This window comes from Pezoporus flaviventris, unplaced genomic scaffold, assembly GCF_033815535.1.
Source record: "Pezoporus flaviventris isolate CSIRO_AGI_PZ_B2104156 unplaced genomic scaffold, CSIRO_AGI_Pfla_v1 ptg000002l, whole genome shotgun sequence".
Lineage (NCBI taxonomy): Eukaryota > Metazoa > Chordata > Aves > Psittaciformes > Psittacidae > Pezoporus > Pezoporus flaviventris.
In genome coordinates, this window is record NW_026892550.1 from 51,257,937 (window position 1) to 51,279,024 (window position 21,088).

Below are 21,088 nucleotides of genomic sequence, written 5' to 3' on the forward strand. Positions count from 1 at the left end.
GGCCAAATATTTATCCAGTGATTCATCAAAAATGTTGCAAAATGTAGTACTGGATCTTTAATGATCACAGGTTTTACTGCCAGTTCTTGTAGGACATCCTGTTTTGGTGCAGTGTTTAAAAAAATAAAAAAGAATTAAACAAATGAAGCAAATACACTAGGTCAAACCATAATTCAGGGACAACTGAAGCTGTGGTTTTCAAAAGAATGTAAATACTTATATTGGTGGTAGAAGACTCACATTTAATCTGATGGTAGAGAAATTTCTTGTAATTGAACAAGTTCCTGTTATTGCTCCCAGAATAAAAGGATTCTTCAAGAGTGAAGCTAGTTTGGAAAAGAAGTGGTACTGGCATGACAGTGGTAATCTCTCTCATTTCAGTTCTGCTGAAATAAAAGGTGAAATTTCAGAACTTCAAACCACGGGATGGTGAGCAACAGATTACTTGTTGAAGGACACTGATAAAGTTTATAGGGAACCTTGGCATGTAGAACAAAAGCATACACAGGAGAAGCAAATGGACCCTGAGCTCTGTTGGCAAATTAGGTACTGGTTGAACAAGGCACAGTGATAGTAGGAAACAATAGAGCAAATGAGGTAAAGCAGAAAGGTGTGAGTCACTATCAAAGGAGTTGCAGGACAAAATAGCTGTGAATGCTAGTCAAGGTCTGTGTAACAATTTATCAAGTACAACTGAAAGATGTCTACATGAAATCTACTATTTTGCTAAACTTTAACATTTACAAACCACTAACACAGAAGGGTTTGTTCCAATGCTTTTATCCTATCAGGAATTGCTGTATTCTAGCTGGCTGCCCTTGTTCCCTCTGTAGGTTGCTGTATTTCAGATATAGATCTGTTCCTTTTATATAAGTAGCAACACTACAAGAGGTGCTCAGTCTATGGAGAAGAGGAGGGGTCTTGGGAGGCTTCACAACCTGAGGCACTTTCCTAAGTACCTTTCCAACCATGCTCTGTGTAAAAATGAAGCCAGTCCAAACACCACTGTTTTTCAGCCTAACTACAACTCCTTTCCACCATGTCTCCTACTATATCATGCATCGAAACTTGTTTTTTTTAATTAAAAAAAAAAAAGTGAAACAGTCGAATGCATGTACAACCATATAACCTCTATATTAATGAGATAAGCTTATAGACATTAACAGAGAAGGAGACATTAAGAGGTAACTTCAGAAAGTCTTTTTTGTGTTTGAAGGAGCAGAACTGCTACTGAAGATGAGTTTTGCTAACAAAGCATAGAATGCCTGCTGTGCAAACTGTGTATCACATGTCTGTATCCACAGCTCTGCATTTTATTTTAAAACAAATCCCTGATCTTTTTTCATATGGTAATTTTGAAAGTGAGAAGACATATTTCAGTGCAATGGACTGTAGTGCACAACCACATATAACCACAAAGGTTATATAGTAATGAAGGTATAAAATAAAGAACAAACTTGGAAAGAAATGCATGGGAAAACTTTGGCTCCCATTCTACACAGAAAAAGGCAAGCAGATTTCTCTCTTGTGAAACATGAAGGAAATTATGTAACTGAAATTTTAAACATACAAGTTTCTTGGCTTCTCCTCCTTCCAGGATTACTGAGGTAATGAAGATGGGATTCCACTCCTACTTTTCAAAATGTTATTAATGGCATTCCTGATTGCAAATGGAAATATCTCTGCTGACTTCTGCTAGACTCTGTTAATTTCTTCTGGAGCTGTAAAACACTGACTATTCCCAATCAGCTTAAAGGTGCACCTTCTCGGTCACTCCAGGAGACAATTTCCAGTGAAACATCCATCAAGCTTAACACAGTGTACACACTTGCATGCATGTAAGCAAGGAGATGTGCCCAGCCTCTCTAATGCAGAGGGGACTGCAGACAAAGGGGTACATGGTGCTTGGCCACCTTCTCTAGTGCTGCTGGTTTGGCGGCGTTTTCATGCTCATCGTAGAGCAGCAATGAATACTATAGTAATGGGGCATCTTCACCCTGTTGCTAAAAGCATCAATGCCACCAAAACATGCATTTTAAGGAAATGTCAAATTCTTACTTAACCATAGTTTTTCACATAAGACAGCATGGAAAAGTATAAAGAAAGTGGCTCAGACTAAGTTGAATAGGAATTAAAGTGCAGGAAGAAGACTAATTCTCTTTGCTCTTTTGGGCTAATCCTTAAGACCAGTGGAGAGACAGTAGAAGATTTGTCAGAGAAGGAAACATGATTCCCACAAGGAAAACTATAGTCTTCTTGCATTTTTTTTTCTTTGGATAATGCACTGAAAGGATTCAAGGAAAAGCTGGAGAGTCTGACAGCTCTGGGAGGAAAGCCCCTCTCTTCACTTTTAAAATAAACAGTTTTGTTAGTATTCTTGCAAATAAAATTGTACCAAGTAAATATGTGGTTGGGTTTGAAACACACACAGAGGCATTTATTGCAATTGTAAGACATTGTTGATATGATGCTGTTATCTTTCTAGACCAGCAAAAATGTGGCTGAGTGGTAACTTAGGCTTTGATTCCTACCACTTGTGCTACACAGGAGATGGCATCCAAACAAGGGGTGCACCTGTGACCTGCTGGCATGCTATGGGAAGGCTTTGTTCCCTTATTTGAGCATAGGTCAAAGAGGCATAGTAGTTGTTGATTTACAGTTAATTCTTTTACACTGCAAAACTGAAAGAGAAGCTGATCTCTGCATTGAATAATGGAGGTAAGTGACTGCTGCAGCAAAGTGGGTGTTGAGGTGCTGGAATTAATTATTAAGGTATAGAAGAGGGAGTTATTTAAATGTAGGCTGGGGAAAAAGAGGAGATGGATTGGGACAGTGGAGAAGTGGTGGTGCTTGATAGATTAAGTGGAGGATATGCGGATGAAATTCTGTTTCCTGTGCACAAGAGGATCTGAGCAACCCTGTATTCTCATAGTTATTTTGGAAATTTCTGGTACTTTTTGCCTGTGGAGGAGGCACTTGTGCTTGTTTATCTTTATATGTCTGTACCCTTTTGTTACTCTGTTGGATGAGGTGGGATTTAGAGATCTTGCAACATTTTCAGGAGTGTCTGAGGCTCTAAATCTGATTAGCGAAGCAAATTCTCACCTAGGCTTGGGAGCGTTTCAATTAAGCCATTTCTGTGCATGTCTAAAAAAATTCATCTCCTTCTCTGCTCCCCGATAGCTTCAGTCTCTTGAGGTTTGTTCTAACTTGTGAGCTTTCTGGGGAAGGAATTGTCAATTTGGTTTTCAGTTGGGCTGTTATGAAGAGATGCACGTCATCTGGAGCTGTATCCAATGCATATATGGCCAGCTTTCTGGGCAAAAGCTGGAGGAAAGACACAAGAAGCAGACTTTGATGTTTTGTGGAAAGGCTAGTCTATCTGAGAGCATGGCTGCCATAGTATTGAACTGTGACCTAATGTAGTTAAATGCCTTATCCTGAGTCTTAGTATCCCAGAGAAGGATACAGTCCGGGAGGTACCAAGAAGAGAGTGCTTTGTGTTTGCTGATGTGTAAGGACGAGAAAGCTGGTGACGCTGTGGCTGAGTTGTTTAGAGGAAAGTAGTTAATGTCTGCCACCGTAGTCCTTACTTGTCTCAGTTCATAATGGGTATTTGGGGAGATGGAGGTGGTGGAGCACAAAACCAAAAAGGAACTTATACATATGTGTGTGGAGGTTAATGCTTTTCAAAGAGTTACTCTTTTTCTGTCCGCGCTGACCTTAAAATGTCACATATGAGTGGGAAATTGTTAAAGTACTTCATTTTTTAACTCCTCTATTCAGTTAAATTTGAATTTATGCATAGGTCAGCCACATAAGTAGTTTTGTTGGGTTTTTTTTTCTCCTTCTCATGAAGAAGAAAGAATTTCACCAGGTTTAAAACAAAAAGAGAAGTTTATAGGGAAAACTTTAGGTTGGAGTGAATTAGTCCAACTATTGCAGCGTCTTTATTCCAGATGAAATTGCACTAGCTTGAAGACCAGTGCCTGAAACTTGTGTGAGGCAGGTGTGCTCATGATTAGAATATGGACATGAAGTGTGGTTCTGCTGCCTCAATGGATCATGCTAACTGTAGGAGGCAGAGAATCAGCTGGTATCAGTTAGCCATCAAGATGTATGCCTCCAGTTGGCTTGCTGCCTGGCACACGCCTGTGCAGTAACAAGAGACAGGCAGGACTTATGAGTACATTAGGAGACAATTTGACACAGAACTGAACAGGCAGCGCAGAAGATGAAACAGGGAGTTTTAGAGGTAGGCGTAGAGTAAATTACCAAAGCATTTCTCTTTTCCATGTGTTTAATTTGAGGCCTGACTGCATAATAAGTGATCCCATGTGGTGCTTCCTTAAAGCAATACTTACCTATTGTAATCCTTTAAACATTTTGAGATGCCTGAAGTATGAAGTAATTTTAATCTATTACCTGCAATGTACTAATCACACTCAACAAATTTTTGAGCTGCTATTAAATACCTGAGTGTCATTTTCCCTCCTCCTTCTGCTCCCCCAACCCCCTCCCTGGGCTGGAGTCACTACTGTCAGTACTGTTTCTACAGCAACCCTGGCATAGGTACAACTGTATCACATATAATCCTGTTTGTGTGAATGGTGGTTGAATAGAATGTTTTAGCTGGATGCGTATGTTTGACCAATATAAATCAATGGTTTAATATAGTGAGTAACTTTCTCCTCAGTTCAGCTGGTAGCTTTTAGAGAAAGCATTGCTACAAGGGGGGACAACTTTTTCCAATTTTTTTTCTTTTAAATTTCTTTTTTTCTTCCATCAAATGTATGATAAACAGTGACTCTTGCTTTTTACCAAACAACTTGTGTAGCCATGGCTTGCCTCTTGATAAATGTCTTGAAATCTCACTGGGTTGATTGTACTCGTTTTGGGGATGAGAAACAAAAGAAACAATGTTCCGTGCTTGTAGGTCTCTTTGCAAGGAATAGCACTGAGAATCTGAAGAATGTGAAAGTTTTCCAATAAAAACATCACGGTAATTGCATTAAAAGAGTGAATCATACATGTAATCTTTCAAATATGCTGGCATGGGTTTTATTAAGACCGACTGACCTGGCTAGTATGAAAGGTGCTATACTAAAGAAACATACCTAATGATAATACAGAGATTGAGTCTGATCTCAAAGCAAGGTATGGCCAAGTGGGATGGCTTTTGGACGTGAAACTTCCTGGGACACAACAGTTTGCAGAAGCAGATGATTTTTATTTTGGGAGATGCTGCACTGCTGCTAGAAGTGGTCTCTGTAATTACCATCATGATCCTGGTGTTCTAGTGACAGTAATAAAAATCAGCCAGGTTGGGAGGGATGTTAGGAGGTGGCCTAACGCTGAATTCAGAATTAAGGAAACATCACCGTTTTCTTAGAAAATCGGCAATGCTCTGCTTGGTATGGCTGCATATGCTGTTAGCCTTTGTTGTGTGTCACTAATGTTTAACCTCCTGCCCACCAGGACCCCAGGCTTGCGGTGGAACTGCCAGCCACGTGGCCAATCCTTGTTCCAGGCCCTGTGCAGCTCTTTCCTGAGGAGATCTCTAAGAGCAGATCTAGGTTGCCAGGTTCCATCACCATTGCTTTTAGGTAAGAAGCAATGCCTGTATAGTCTAGACCTGAGAAAATGGGATGAAAATGCAGACAATCTTGTGGAATGCTCTGAAGCTTTCTAAATGAAGGACACTAGAGAAGTGCAATGCGCTGGGGCAAGATAGTTTTTTCTAAGACTCATTGTTATGGGATTCTCTGTATTTTAACACTTACAGCTGAAGTTTTCGTTTGAATACATGACTCACCAAAACTGATCATGAAAGGGGACATGCTTGTACTGAGTAATAAATAAGACCTTGATTAGTCTGAATACAAAGCTAGACTCAGGACACAGGTTAATAGTGAAATACTGGTTGTTCTGTATGCTAATATATACAGAATATAGCATATATAGCTGTATATATATGCTAGGAACTAGTCTATATATATAGAATACTGTACCATATCATATGGAATTCACAGTTCATGTTGCTACAGGATATGGCATGTGATTCCCACCCGGTGAAGCAGAAATGCCTTTAAAACCCATTTCTTCATTTACTACACTAATCCAGGGATGTTGTTATTGCGGAAATTAGTTGGTTTGAAGGGTTTTTTCCTTCCACTTTTTTAAATCATACAAAAACTATGCTGTTTTCTGTTCCTGTCTCTTTCAGTGATATATTTAGTGCAAACTCTGATATGTATTGCTCGGTTAGATAATGATGCTGAGGGGGGGTTGGGCATAAACTAATTGTCCAGTGCTATTAATTTAATGAAATGTGGGACTTAAATATTTTTCTCTGACAACTTTCCACAAATTAATTAAATCTTCATCTGTGTTTGTTTTCAAGCAGTAAATGAGCAATGATAATAAAAAAAGCCAGTACTGATCTAGGATAGAAAATGTGACAAAGGAGACACTGCAGTCATCACTGATGATGGTCATGGAATTGCTGGGTAATTTTTCTCTTCTGGAGACCTTGTTCATCCACTTAGAACCCTATAAGGCTTTTTGAAAGTGTGTGAAAGAATCTTTTTAGTTAATAGCTGTATTCAACATGTCTTTCCATCAATTCATCTACCTGTTAGGGTTGATGCTAATGTGGCTGTTGGATTTTTGCCCTATGTTCCCTTTGTTTACCACACATATTTCTTCCTGCACCCTTATGGTGTCAAGTGCTTTGTCTGGTAGGGAAGCTGTTGAAAATTGTTGCAGCTGTTACTAGCTTAGGTATACTGCAGTAGAGTAGCTGAAATCAGGGGTAGTTGTCTGTGAGCTATCTGCTGACGCTTGGTTTGTGCAAGTATTTATTCATTCTTGCTTGGTTCATGCAGTTCACTGCTATAAATAGTTCAAAGAACTCCAGTGGCTCTCTAAATTGGCTTAAAAAATGCTGGAAAAACATCAAAATCTGACGTTAACTTGATTGTCTTTGTTCTCCATTTGACATTGGTTTACGTGTTTTTTGAGTTGTTGTATAGCTATCCAAACAGGTTGGTGTTTAGAGAGGAGTGAAAAATAATGGGAAAAGTTAGCACGCATTCAGTATTCGGAAAAGATGGAGTTTAAATATTTATCCTAACTCTGCATTCCAATGCACTGTAGAAAAGCATTTTCCTTATGCTCTTCTGTCTCTTAAAGTAACAATTTCTACTAGATATTTTTTCCCCTAAATAGATGCAGGAGAATGAGAACTCTGTCTAGTTATCTTATTCTAAAAAAGTTGGTGGAGGGGAGAAGAAGAAAGTAAAAAAAGAAAAACCAACAAACCGCCAACCTCCTCCATGCCTTTCTTCTGAAATGCCCATGCCTTTGGTTGTATTGCATAATTAAAACAGGATGTTGGCTTTTATAGGAAATTAGGAAAGCAATCAATGCATAATACGATAAACTACTTTAGCACATGTTGAGAAATACCCTAAGAATGGGTGAGGTACAATGTTACCCTTGGAAAGCAAACAGAAGTTCTGTCCCCTCTTGCTACAGAGAACCAATGCAGTCAGTTGCTGAACAAGGGAGAGCTAGAATTGTTAATTCTGGGTTCCTGAAGAGCAGGGGTCCATGTGGCTGGGAAGTGGAGTAGGACTACTGAGTGCAATGTGAGACAACATTGTAGACCTGACATTGTCATAAACAAGAGGCATGGGGGAGACCGTGATTTGCTGCTGGCTAGACTGGCTCCAAAGTAATTTTGGTTTAATATGTGGCAGATTAATGTTTTTGAAGACTGTATTGTTTGGTTTGGCCACCTGGAAGGTTAGTGACAAGAATCATTTAATTAAGTGGATTTTAGAGACCAACAGTGAACCCTGAAGGGAGCTTTGTCTTGGACATAATGCATGAGGGTGTCTTGGAACTCTGTACAGAGCCCTGGAAATACTTTTGACTCTGGTTCCTTGGGGAACAGAAAGACAGAGAAGACAAGAGAATATTGGGAAAAATTATATATTAACTGTACTTGCATTGTGCCTTGACAATTTCTTGGAAAGTCCTGTCAGACAAAAATCCACAGGCGAAGTGTTAGCCTGTCTGAATGGGAGCATGGGTAATGGTTCCATCAACTTCCTCTCTTTATAAAGACCAAAAATTACACTTTTTAAATAAGAATTTAGAGGCAAAAAAAAAAAAAAAAAAATCCCCAAACCCACAGACAGCTCTTCCTTTTGTATTTTATTTGTGGAATCATAAAACCAGCCAAACCCCACCCCCAGTAACTTACATGCATCCAGTTCCTGAAAACTGAGTTCCTGAAAAATTTAATATAATTGCAAGAAAAAGAGGCTTGTCATTCTTAAATTTGATGAGCAATTAGGTCAGTGAAAGTCTGGCCACTGTTGCATTCTTTTTTTCAGTCACTGAATTTGAAAATAAAATGAGCCTTTAAACTGTGCCAGATGCAGTATAAAATTGTCTTTCCAGTAAGGCTGCTAACCTGAACTGTTTGAAGTAAATGCATGTATGTTTTTAAAGCAATGGAAGAATGTTGTGAGATTATGCTCTTAGTATGGATACATTGGGCTGTCTGCCAGTGCTTTCTGAGAGGAATTTGTCAGTAAACTTTTTCTGCTAACTCTGGTGTACAGTGATGGCTTCATATAAATCCAAACAATTTTGTTCATTATCAGGATCAGAAATATTCAGTTTCACTTTAATTGTTCTGTTATGCACATTAGATGGCTTTAGCTGGTGTTTGCTGGCTCAGCACTGAGTGAAAGCAGTGTCAGCTGTTGAGACAACATTTAATGGAGCAAACTGATAAGGGAAGTTGCAGTCAGTAGAAAGCAGCATCCCTCACAGCTAGTGGTCATTTAGCTAGGTTGAAGTAAGAATCAGTTTGCCAGCTCACAGTATAAGTACAGATATGGCCTAATGTTTTAATGTCTCCTTCATCTGAACCTCAAAAGAACAAATTATTATTAGGAATAATATTTTTTCTTTATGCTAATAAAAAGACAGGTTTAAAAATACATATAGAATTTCGAAGTGGTGGGCAGACAGATCTTGCTTGGGCCGTTCAGTTAGTATGACCTAAAGATCTGCTTTAGGGGCATATGACCTGTAAATGAAAAAGTTGTAGTGGTAACCTAAATGCTGAGGTGCTACCAGTTCTGAAAATTACTCCTTACCATGTTGACATATCTACTCGTATCCAAGTTTCACAAGAAATATGTACTACAAGTAATCAAGGCAGATATAGCTACTTGGAGTTTCATTTGAGTTTAAAAAAAAAACCCAACCAAACAAAACCATCCCTAAAACTGTGTTTTAATTTCAAAAATCATGAAATATTTCATATGTATTGGGAGAAGAAAAGGCATGATGCCAGCTGATTCCAAGAAGACTGTCGCAAAGACTTGAGGTTTAGTGAATATACTGGGTGTTTTCAGCAATGCCTTTGAGGTTCACCCACTAACAGTACTTCTGAAAAATGTCTTTAAAGTCTGCATCTTATTCTGCTGATGGATTACCAGAATCTCAGGCTCATGCTTGAATTTAGTGCAACATAAACTGCAGCTAAGGCAGAGAATGAGGAAATTAGATGGGAATGCCTGAAGAAACTTTGAATGTCTTTGCTTTGATGTATTTCACAATCTTAGCATGACTTCATAGCTGGCAGTATACCATATATACAAGACTTGGAGAGCCAACACAGTATGACAGCCTGAAACAGAAGTATGTATTATATATCAAGAGAAAAGTGAACTAAAAATGTCAGGAATAACTGCAGCATTCAAGCAAAGTTGTTACAAGAGTGCTGATTGTGGCTCCATAGTTATGAACTGGCTTGGGTTTTATTTCTGAAGGAGGTATTAGGCCCCTGTGATATCTAGAAAGAATTGGAGCCCTTCCACATTATAGCAAAGAGCAAATAAAGGTTACGTTGCTTTTCTGTATCGTATGCATGCCTGCCTGGGTGTTCTTATTCCTTCTGAGATGTTTTGCTTATTGTCAGACTTTGGAGATTTATTGCTTTCATGTATGAACCTCTCTAATCAACTTGTAATGAGCTCTAAGACTACTTGGAGACCTTGCTAGACAAACATGCTCTAACAGAGATTGTTAGACACCCTGAATATTTCAGGGAGAAGAGTAGCCAGCTGTAATGTATTTTCCTATGCAAAAGTGAAGATCGCTATGAAATGAATGTTAAACAGGTTCTTTACTACTACTTCAAAGAGCTACTTTCAGGCATATATTGCTCTGTTGTGTGCCTCAACCTCTTTTTGCAAATGAAGTTAAACATCAGCAAGCAGTTGTAATGAACTTCGAGTTTATTACATGGCCGCCTAATCTCAGGATGACCGTGGAAACTTGTGCATCAGAGACCATTTGCTGTCAGTCATAAACCTGGATTAGCCATGGAAGGTGCACAGAAAGATTTCTTCTTCTTTATTTTTTTGCCTGAAAAAGTAAGCACATTCAAGGGTGTCACTGTTTCTGCCTCGAAATTCAGCAGACCTTTGAGTGTTGAGGGCTTCTGAGGTTCAGCTCTTTTAATAGCAATCCTGGCAGATCCTGGAGATTTTGCTTTTCATCTGTACTTAGATCTGATTGCTTCAGTGGCAAAAATGTCGGGGTGTTAACCACATTTTAAAAATACTTGCAAACACTGGAGAACTGACATTCCTAAGATGGCAAGAAGCTGATGCTTTATTGTCTATAAGTGTCAATTATTACAAAATCTGCTTGCTGGCTTTTGTGCAACAGGATAAATTCTGGGAACGACTTTGGAAGTGGAATTAGAAGAAAATTTGACTAGCAGAATTCTTATTTGTCATATAAGGTGCATGAACATTTTGTTCTTTCTGCTTTCATGTCAAGAAAACACAATTTTATTTGGCAACCTTAGAAATCTTATCTGGGATTCCTCAAGCTTCTTTTTGACTTCCCTGCGTCTGTGCATGCTCAAATGGGTGTCCAACCTTTTAACAGTAGGGAAAAGTAAGGTCTGTCCTGATGACTCAAGTGGATGCTTCTATTATACTGAAAGAAAAAGGACCAATATCTCTGCTGGTTTTACTTTACAGATTATAGTTCTGTTTCACCTGTAAACAATTTGGGTTCACCAGGGAAGGAATGGTCCTGAAACCGTACAGTAACCAGCAAAAAGGATGAGATGTGATCACGGAGGCTGGTCTGTTCTTGCACTGTAAAGCTGGAATCCACTTTTGGTGAAAGATTAAGATGCCATTTGTTGCTTTTTATAGCAGTATTTACAGTTTGATTTCCAGCTTCTCAGCCAAGTATCTGCTGTCAAAAGCGTTCATGACTAAGGTAAAAGAATGAAGGATTTTGCCAAACAAATAGTAAAAATTGAGACTATCCATGTTCATTGTTGTTCCAGATGAAGATTATGTTAAAGGCATGTTTAGGTAGCATGGTTAAACTTATTTTTGGTATTTCATTTTTATCTAAAGTGTAACTTGCCTTTATAATACAGCTTTTTTAATTAGCTTGTCACATTATATGAATTGTTTGAAAAACTGCATATGATAATTTTAGACAAGTATACATAACATCTTGAATGTAGCTGCCAGTCCTTTTAGTTCATTATGATCCAGTATATTATACCGTTAGTGAGGGAGATAGTGAGAGATGCAATGACGAGCAAAGAGTTTTCTCTTTGAGCTGAGTAGGCTTACCCATTTTATGCATAATTCTAAACTGATAGCAAAGGCAGAGTAGAATAGTGTTAAGGTAAAAATGTAGTCAGCTGTACAAAGGCTGAAGACTAATATATCAGTGTGGACAGAGAGAGTAGAGGCTAGGCTTTGGCCAAAGAGGAATTTCTATTTTTCTCAGAGGAAGGAGGACTTATTCCCTGAAATGGAGGTATTCTGCTTATTTAAAAGTATTAGGAATTCACTAATCCCATAATTTAAGACTACTGAATTGCCATTTGAAAATCCAGCTTTGTGCACAGTGGCATATATAAGAAGTGAGCTGTTTTGTTGGAGAATAGTAGCTGTGTTATTCCGACAAAACATCAGAACACAGCTCCCTTTTACTCTTCCAAAGCACATCATCACTAATTCTTAACCTGCACAAAGTCTTCAAATTCCGTTACAGTTAGTGAATTGTGTATGATGAGCAAAGAATGCCGAGGGGCTTTTCCGCAGAGGAGGAGATGTGATTCTATGGCATTATAAGCTCTTATTCCTCTTTTTCCAGTAAAATGTCAGTAGGCAAGCTTGACATCTATAGTGAATGCAGAATCTCTTTCCTGTGCATTTCACAAGTTCATTGACAATATGACAATGCCAAAAGTTTGTGGTTATTTGTAACAAGAGAACATGTCATCCAAAGCAGCCTTTGCTGGAACTGAGGCATGCCTTCCTCCTTTTGCTTTTGCCTGTACCTCTATAGTACTTAAAATAAAATTGTTTTGATAATAGAAACTGCTGGGTAACTCACATCTGAGAATGAAGTAAAGGATTTAGTGGCTCTGATATGGACTTAGAGTATATTGCATTGTGTGCAGTTCTGGTGTCCTCAGCATAAAAAGGACATGGCACTGTTGGAACAAGTCCAGAGAAGGGCCACGAGGATGATCAGGGGACTGGAGCACCTCCCGTATGAAGACAGGCTGAGGAAGTTGGGGCTGTTCAGCCTGGAGAAGAGAAGGCTGCGTGGAGACCTCATAGCAGCCTTCCAGTATCTGAAGGGGGCCTACAGGGATGCTGGAGAGGGACTCTTCATTAGGGACTGTAGTGATAGGACATGGGGTAACGGGTTAAAACTTAAACAGGGGAAGTTTAGACTAGATATAAGGAAGAAGTTCTTTCCTGTAAGGGTGGTGAGGCACTGGAATGGGTTGCCCAGGAAGGCTGTGAATACTCCACCCCTGGCGGTGTTCAAGGCCAGTTTGGATGAAGCCTTGGGTGAGATGGTTTACTGTGAGGTGTCCCTGCCCATGGCAGGAGAGTTGGAACTGGATGATCTTAAGGTCCTTTCCAGCCCTAACTAGTCTGTGATTCTATGATTCTCTATCTAGCACTCTGTCTAGCAACCTGATTTTCATTATGGGACCTTTGGATTTATTCCTTGATAGTGTTTGTTCATGGAACTATGTTTTCATAAGTTACCATGAATTCCTTCCTAAAACTTTATGGTAAACTAAAAGAATACTAAACGATAGGGGCCAAACTGTTGTTCTTATACCATTTTGCATGTGCATTACTGCTTCAAGATTTCCAAACTGACTCAACATCCTTTGACAAACAAAACACCATCTCGATAAATGAGCAGCAGATCAAATCAGCTACTCTTCCATTTGAACATCCACTGTTAACTCGTTGACACTGATCCAAAATATTTCGCTGATCTACTCAGTATGAGTAAACAGAATGAGTTCAAATGAGAGGAAATAATTTTGGAGAAAAGTTCACGAGGAACTCGTAAGAAAGTGTTGAATTATCTGACATGCAGATGTGTGATGACTAAAATAATAGCAGAAGAGATTAATAAAACAGTTGTGTTATGAATTTATCAAACGTCAGGATGGTCTAAAGCAGTGGGGAAGGTGGTCTGCATGTACTCTGAGAACTGCGCCAAATGGAGCTTACAGATGTCTCTGGGAGCAAAGGGCTGAGCTAATTTCAGAGCACCCCCATGGCTCTGCTGTAAGTGACGTGTCAGATCTGTGGAGGTTTTTGGGTGGATGGTCTTGGTGTGATATGGTGTACTTCTCTCCAAGCACTAGTAGCTGTGAATTGCATGCTGGCAGAGAGGGTGTGCAGTGGCATACCTACCAGAGAAAGCAATGACATGTATACCAGAGCAAGCGTGCAGAGGTATATCTACTGTCAGAAAGATCGAAATGTGAAAATGTCACATTTGGGAAGAGTGGGCATTTGAACCTCTCCAGAAAGTTTGCTGTAAAACTTGGAGTTAAAATACTCTGCAAATGTGGATCCCTGTATTACTGTTAGGTTCCCAGCCCTCACCATAACTGGACCATTTTTTGTACCTGAAATGTCTTGTATCTTTCCATAGCATATGTGCCCTCAGTTCTTACTATGCTGCTGCTGGACAGCCTTGGTTTGGTTTGTTTTCTTGTTGTTCCTCCTCCCCCATTCTCCTTCCCCCCCCCCAGCACTCATACTGTCTGATGTCTTAATCCTGCACTTTCTTTATCAAAATGTAAAATCTCTGGTGGCAGCAAACATGCTGAAAATTTTAATGGGGCATTGTCTCACCCCACATGAGGTATTTGGCAGTCTCAGAGTGACTGTAATCGCAGCTGCTTTCAAACCTGCTTGCTGTCAGAGGATCTCCCACAGGCCCTGTGAAAGCCAACACTGAGACCAGAGCAGGAGCAGAACTGCTGTCTTCCACGGTTATAGACATCCCAAAGCCTACTCAAAGGCATGCTTAAACTGTGACCAAAATCATCACTTTTCAGCTGGAGTTGCAGACATGGAAAAAAACCTTTCCCTTGATAGTGTTAATGGATCAGTGTTGAAGAAAGCTACAGTATAGTGATTTACTTACCTGGTTTAGTATCTTTCTTCAAAATTCTTGTGCTGGGGAAATACTGATTACAGCTATGACCCTTTTCCAGTCTGTTCAACTGCAGAGGTTTTTGGCAGGCAAACATTCTATCCTATGATCCTATTCCGATCCTCATACTTGTAAAGTTATCAGTGTTGTCACCCTATAGTAATTTCACCCCACAGGAATGTTGTGATCAGACTCATGAATGAGCAGGACTCTTGCAACACACTGAATATATAAACCAACACGAGTTACTCTTCCTGAAGACCTTGTGAAGTTCAGTCTGGGTCTTGAGAAACCTGCACAAATGTGCCTCCTTTTTCTTTTTTTTTTTCTTCTTTTTTTTTTTTTTAAATGGGACTAGTTTTAAAGTTATTTTCTTTAAATAAATAAATAAGCCTAATGAAAAGGGCTGTCTTTCTTGACAAGTGGTTAAATCCCACTGCTAGAGAGGATGTAATCCAGATGACTCTTTCAGGGGATGGGAAGAACTTTTGCCAATATTCCTATATTGCTGAAAGATTCACCAGGCAGCCTTCCTAGCTGGAAGGAAACATATTACTGCATTGCTGTTAGTTTTACCTCCATCTTCCACTGCCAATCCCCCTTTCTTAAATCTTTAGAGAAACAAAAAGCAGCAAGAGTTCAAGTGAAGACCTGGAAAGGAATTTCTCACTTGTTTAAAAGTTAGCTTTGCAAACTTTTGGTAAAGAAATTAACTGAAACTTGCCATTATGCAGCTTATTTTCATTTAGTGAGTGGTGATAGAGTAATGTCCTTTACCAAAGGTATCTTCAGCAAGAACTGAAAAAACTTTAATTTGAAGAAATAAACATTGTCCAAATTTAACATCTGATAGTAAAGACTGTGGATTGTTGGGCTGTCTTCATGCAGTGGTCTTCTATTTATGTATGTATGCATTTATTTATTTAACAACACTGACCCTCAAATATTAGCCACAGCAGATTTTGCATTTTTCAAGAAACCACATTTTCTGAATCCTTTTTATGGTTGTGCAAGTTGTTTAAAACACTGTGAATAACATCATACCTACTGAGCATAAGTCACAGTTTCTTCATCAGGCATTTCTTTGCTTACGTTTTCTTTATTCAGCATTCAGTATTCCTGAATTTTAGTAAGGCTGTGAAAAGCTACTAAAGCTTTGTTTGCTTAAATTTCGTTGAAGCATAGACTTTAGACTATTTGAGTAAAATGTGAATACATAAGTAATTCCAATTTTTTCCGGAGTTCTTTGCTTCAGAACATCTTCACAGTTTACAAAAAAACAACCAAACAAAAAACCCTTCCATCTATTCAGTTAAACGGGAAAATCTTATTTTCGCTCTTTCTAGATGTTCTCTATGCAACTGTGGACACTGTGCTTTGGATCTTATTTCATTCACCTTTGTTGCAGTGTGTATTTATTTTCTCATGTTATGTAGCACTTTCCTGTGCGCTAATCTGTTGGCTAGCAATTCCTAAAAGTAGCATTCAGATCTGCTCCTCTGTGAACTCAGAGGTAAGATTAGCACAGATTAATATATCAAGACTGTCACTCTACAGACAGGCATTATATGAAGTATAGTAAACAAAAAATACAGCTTTTGGGGTCGTCTTGTCAGAGACCAGTTAGAGTAGCTGGAAGATCAAAGGCAAATATCTGATTTCATTCTGGCATTAAATTGCAACAGCTCATGGACTATTTTAAGAGCTCTCTTTGTTTTGTTGGGGCTGGGTTTCAAATAGTGTTGCAGAGTAATGAGTACTCTTGGCAGGCAGAAAAATTCCCTGAAATTGGAAATGAAATTAGATCAGCATAAATGGTGTTACAACAATAAGGTTAATCAGGTAAGGGAATAATCTGTGGGAAAGGGTCGTTAAAACATCAGTGTTCGAGATGTTCCTCAACTACACAGAACGTAGAAGATGCTTCACTGGAAAGGAAGGATTGGGAAAGTCTGTTCTTCCTCAGTGACTGTAGCACAAAGAACTGCTGCTTTTGTGCTTGTACATTCTTTTTCATTTAGCAGCAAACTCCTTGGTGAAGATCAGAAAAGTCTTTAAATAACCACTTCCTGGTATGTCTTGAGTGGCTGATAGCTCAAAAGAGAATCTTTTTTTTATGTGTGAGTATTCTGCTCCTGATCATGGCTTGTGTGGAACTGTTTGTGACTTATGAATATGTATAAAGTGTGAGTAAAAATCTTAATGATTCCTGTATGTACAGAGCTATGACCAAATGCCTTTTTCACTGTCAAAAGTTATCACACAGACATGCTTAGAAATGGCCACCTGATTTAGAAATAAACCTTGGATCTCCCTAGTCCAATATTATGTCTTTTTTTTTGACTAGTACCTGACTGAAATGGCAATGCATGAAATTCTAGTGTATGTTAAAGCAGGACAGTTTCCAGTTCCTGTTATAACTGTAAGTCCTTTTCTCAAATCCATTCTAAATATGTAATGTTATTTTGAAGCATAATACCGATATTTTGCACAAGGATGTGTCATCATTGTATAAAGAAAAAATAAATGAACTTGTCTTTAGGAATGAAATTTCATGGGATAAAAACAGTGGGAGTTGAATGTGCAAATGAGGAACTGCTGGCAGCACTTCAGTTGAAGTGTCGAAGCAGTAGGTTGATAATTTTATCAGTTTTATCTATGGTTTTCACCTCTCTGGATAAACAGATGACGAAGAGCTGTACTTGTAGTGTCCATAGCCACTGCTGAGTGTGTCTCATTATGGCTGCACAGTTTCTTCATTGATGAAACTATTCTCCTACAGCGCTAAAAGTATGTCTAAACTGCAAGACTTTGGAGTCCCTTCAAACTACCTTACCAGAGTGTGTAGTTGGATCATTTCAAGCCCATTTGGGGTAGAATGAGGCATGGTACCATCTCTCATCCTTCCTTTGCACCAAAAAGCAGTCTAGGCACATGGGCCCAGACAAATCCCAAGTATCCTTTCCATGAAATTGTATTTGTGTTATCAATAACTAAATTAAAAAGAAAAAAAAGAAAGCCAGTTGCATTGAACTTTTAGTGATTCAGAAAACAAATGCTAGTTTCTAACCAGCATTTCTGTTGCTAGATTGTTAAGAGTCCCTGACTACTACTGAACGTCAGTGTTAGGACCTTCAAAACAGCCTAGAAAACTGGTTCTTTCTTGTATGGTTCTGATGTAGCAGGGGAAGATTAGAAAGGGCCATTTCCTTTAAAGAAAAATCTGTTGGCTACTGGTTGTCCTACAGAGGCTTCAACAGCCCATCTGTCAGTGAAGCAGGGAGAGATGACGATAAAATCAGGGAGATATCTAAAAGAAGAGATAAAAGTTGAAGATAAGAATATTTTCTTTTCTTCTTTCATTATAGTCCTTCTGTCTGTTGTTTGTTCATTTTGTGCTTCAGCTGTAAAACGGGAATATGTAGTGATAGTGTTCTCTGTTAAAGTGAGCTGCAGTTGAAACCTCACAGAAGTTGAAGGACAGATAAAGGAAAACCAAACAAACCAGGAACTATTTGTTTTCACAACACAGTGGGTTGCAGTACTATCCCAAGTAAGACAAAGGAGAAGAAAATGGAAAACCAGTACTACCTTCAGGAGGCTGAGGGTGGGGTGGTAAAAAGCTACAGGTAAAATTGCATTTGATTGTTTTATGCTAAATTTGTACATTGGCCAGAGTCCCTGATACAAATTCTTCACACTGGAAAAATGTTTCTCAGGGGAATCTATCTTATTACTTTTTTTTTTCAATTTTTATGAAAAAGTAATGATTTGAAGTAGAAAATGTCAAGTAAAATTAATCTAAATATTGGCTTCATGTAACCCAATAGAAAACACATTTTACTGTGCTGTTGTGTTATTCACTAAAGACCTTAAATATAGGTGTGCCAAACTGTTGGGACATTTTATGCAACTTTCCTTTGCTAGAAAACACTGCTGTCCCTAGGGCTTGATCTCCCCTTGGACCATGACCTAGAAAAGTTCTTAAACAGTTGCTGCACAAGATCCATCACCCCATTCCTTTTCATACCTATATAGAGTCCTAAATGGGGATATTTTCCATCTGTGTAGCATGGCCTTATTATGGCAGTGCCTAAGGATCTCACCTGAACCATTTCTGCTTTCTCAAAGACAATAGCATGAAAGTGAGGGACACTGTAGAGCTGGTGTGACAACTGCAATCTAGATTTAGATACAGTTTGCTTTCATTGCATGTCTACAAAAAGTCTGTTCTCTGTGTGTCCTATTCCCAGCGTATGGAAGCAGATCAGAAACCCAAGCACCATTTGAACAGGTAATGGAAGTCTGCCACTGAAGTCTGCTGCCCTGATTCCCTCATGTGTCCCTTGGGGACCTCACTAGGTAGAATAGAGTTGTTCAGCATTGCTAAGGCTGATATGCGATTGCTGTACTCCAAAACAGAGTTTCTTATTTCATTAACTGGAAGGTAGAAAGCATACATGCTGATGGAGTTAGATGCTTCCAAGTTAAGCAACTACTCTTTTTGATGCAAATTTGATGCTGAGTTTGTTACCAAGTTTGATTTTTAGATTGTTGGAATCCCTTTGGTAATGTAATCCAAGATACACTGGAAACCCTTGCGAGAGCAAGAAATCAAATCCATATTTGCAAGTCTTGGCCAATTTCCTAAATGCTACAGTGTCCTCCCTCTTGGAGTGTGTTTTTCTGAAACAGAGCCCTCCTGATTATGTGCTGTTGGATGACAGCTTGAGAAATTTGTAACAGGAGTGAAGGGTGACCTACTTGCATCTTAAAGTTTTTTTTTGCATTCTTAGTGAAGATGTTCCAGTTTAGTAGCTGATTTTAATTTAATCACATGTGATCTGAAACCTCTTTGTACCACAAATAGCTCTTTTCCAAGTAGAAATCAAACAACTCTTTAAGTAGAATATGTTTATACTAAAACAACTGTGGCTGATGTGTCCATCACTGCCACATTGTTACTGATGTTTATATATACTTTCCATTGTTTTGAAGAGCCCTATTGTCTCAGGTCACCTTCGGTTCTCACTTAGAGTTTTTAGGCTTTCACTCTAATGGATAGCGACCTTCTTTATTAATTTTTAAACTTAATCACATCTATACACACACATATTATTTGCGGCCAGTGGTGAAAATGGATTTTAAGAATTTAAAATAGCATTGTGGCCACAGTGTTTGATTCTTTCAGGGTTAGAAGAATATTTACTGCCTGTCAGCAACATTCTCTGAGATATCTGTTTCAAGGTCCATGCCTTTGTTCATAAATAAACATTTCTATGACTATTTATTTCTGTCTGTATACTTTGATTGTTTCCCACTGGTGAGAATAGCTGGCTTACCTTCAATACACAACAAGCAGTCAATTTAAGTACAATTCAAATTTGCTTCTGTTTTTCTTAGCTAATGAGTAGCAAGTGATGTACTAGCCCTACTTATGGTGATAATGTGTTTTCAAGAGGCACAGAGAGAATAATTGCTATTGAATTCTACAGTGGCTTAAAGCAGTTTGGTGTAACTGCGTTTAAACAAAGCAAAATGCAGCCTCTCTTATGTTGCATGGAGTCAGTGGTGGCAGCTGAGGGTTTTTTTATGACAAAAAGCAGGAAACTAAATGTCAGATTAGAACTGCCCTGCAGAAACCCAAGGAACTAGTTTATTTTTATTTTGTAGGGTTTTTTTACAAACTTCAGAAATGCATATGTCAGCTCTCTGATGACGTGATCTTCAAGGTTTCGCAGTCAGTTGAGGAGGTTGTATAGAAAGTAGAATCAAAACCTGAGGTTCTGTGTTGCATAGCCCCCAGCTGAGTACCACAAAGTAAGTGGGCAAAGAGAAGTGTGGGGTCTTTTTAGCTGGTTGGTTGTTGTTTGGTTTTTTTTTGGGGAGGGTGGGGGTGTGTGTTAATTTTTTTAGCATACTGATGTGAAATTGCACTGACAGTCCCATCACCCTCAACTTGGTCATGTAGCATGTGAAAAATAGCCTGTTTAAGTATAGCAAATCCTTTCAGAAGGTACAGCTGGCTTGAAATGAGCTGTTAGAGAGGATTGTTGTACGGGCTATTTCATACAAAAGTCTCTTTTCCTCTTTTTATCTCCTCTTTCATTGAAAACGTATTAGAAGCACTGAGTTTGAGCTTTTCTTGAAAGCTTTAAAAAACCTTATGTTCATATAGAGCAACTTATGTTTTCCTTATGTAGCTCCTGGTGCCAGAGCAATTTATAAAGTGCTTTTAATGACTTAAAAGCCTGCAAAATGTAGGGTAATCCCTCCCTGTCTTTAACACAGTCCAGTATCCCTTCATCAGCTGTCTTAGTGGGATGGCTCCTTATTCTAGTAATATGTCTTCTCCACTGTGGATGTACTCAGGCTTGTAGATAGGTTGATAGCTTGTATTGACAAATGTATCTTATTTTTATCTTACTTTTCCTTCTGGATCTGGGATCTTTCTGCAATATACCTGGTAGTACCAATGTGGTAAGGCCATTTTAGTGTACACACATCTACATGAATTCTTCTCACTTCTCTC